Genomic DNA, 1,504 nt, shown 5'->3' on the forward strand with positions numbered 1-1,504 from the left:
GTAAAGCCGAGCAGAAGTGTGATTGCCAACCTCTGGTCTTTGATGTGTGTCTCCTGGTCCCTCCCCCATCCCCCGAGCTCTGGGGGAGGATGGAGGTTGGTGTGGTTTCCTCACACCTCCTGGCAGGTTCGTGCTGAGGTTATCGCAGACTTGGCAGCCCCATCTTCAGCCTGGAATGGGTTGTCTTCTTAGCTCAAAAATGAACAAAGGGAGCCAGGCCTCGCCAAAGCTGAGATGCGTGAGTGCCCTTCCCCAAGGAAGGCCTCATTTCCAGAGCAGGTTTGGCTTTGTTCCTGTGGCTCCACAGAATCCTCAAAGGGGAGGTGATTTCAGGGAGGCCTCCCAGCTTTCCACTCCCAAGGTGGCCTCTGACTGAGCCCCAAGGAGAGAAGGACACCATTCCTGGGAGGTCACACATCCGTCTGCCAGGTCAGTGGGTCAGGCGTTGTCTTCTCCCTGGCGTTAGAAAGGAAAGCGGGTGGGGGTGGGTGGGGGAGGGTGAAAGCATAGGAGAGTGAAGACGGAGTTGGAAAAGAGGGCCAGCAGCAGGGAGGGCCTTTCCGGAGGAGGCCTGGAGGGGTGCCACACCGCAGGCCAGCTTAGCAGAAGCCGCCTTTCTCGTGGGAGGAAAGGAGTAGTGGGGAAATGGCAGGTTTACCGAACAGACACCAAAGGCAGTGACTGCAGACACGGAGAAGGTAATCCAATTTGTCCCCTGTCTCGGAGGCCGACCTCAAGGCCTCATGTGCATTCACACAACGGCCCTTGGGCGTGGCAGCAGGTCAGCCCTCCAGGTGGCCTTTGCACAACACACAGGGTCCATGTGTAGAAACAAAGGTCTTTGTAAAGACAGCCCTTCTTCACCAGCAAGGACCCCACAGGACTGTTGGGTGTTCTCAGCAAGAGGATCACACGTTCACACCCCCAAGATAACCCTGTGGAAGAGGGATAGGGACCCATGAGGCACAGATCAGGCACACAGGCTCCTTAGGATCAAGGGTTCAGGTGTTAAGCTATCAGGAAAAGCCCAAGACTCACCCAGGGCTCAATTTTGCTCCAGAGTCAAACTGTTCATTTATTAAGTGTCAGTAAATACAAAGCAAGTAGCAAAGAGTTTCTTAGAAGAAAGTCCTCTTATTTGGGTTACCTGGTGGCATATTAAAATGCAGAGTCATGGGCACTCCCTACATCAACTCTGTTTCATCAGGTCTGGTTCATTCACAAGTCTGCCAGGTGATTCTGGTGGAGGTGACCCATGGACCAGAAAGTCGTTGATGATCACTACTGTGTCATCATTTTGGTTAGAACTTGAGGAAAGGGGTAAAATCAGCTAATGGATATGTCTTCTAATTTAACTCTACCAGTGACCCTCAAATCTTGGAACCAGGACCTATCCCTCAATCCACTGATCCAAGCACTAGGATGCAGTGATGGAAATTTCACTCTTGGAGAGGAAGATATTTCTAAATGAATCACCTGTTATGAAACTATTCTACAGGTAAAA

General features: G+C 51.7%; 1 protein-coding gene across 1 annotated transcript in view; it reads left to right on the forward strand.

Annotated features, from left to right (window-relative positions):
• Positions 1-1,216: 1,216 nt before the first annotated feature.
• Positions 1,217-1,504, forward strand: part of LZTFL1 (leucine zipper transcription factor like 1) — an 87,912-nt gene continuing 87,624 nt past the window's right edge. The window contains exon 1 of the mRNA XM_082347465.1: positions 1,217-1,498. The gene's annotated coding sequence lies outside the window, so the exon portion shown is untranslated. The remainder of the gene's footprint in view (positions 1,499-1,504) is intronic.

Source organism: Balaenoptera borealis, assembly GCF_965194805.1.
Source record: "Balaenoptera borealis genome assembly, chromosome: 12".
Classification (NCBI taxonomy): domain Eukaryota; kingdom Metazoa; phylum Chordata; class Mammalia; order Artiodactyla; family Balaenopteridae; genus Balaenoptera; species Balaenoptera borealis.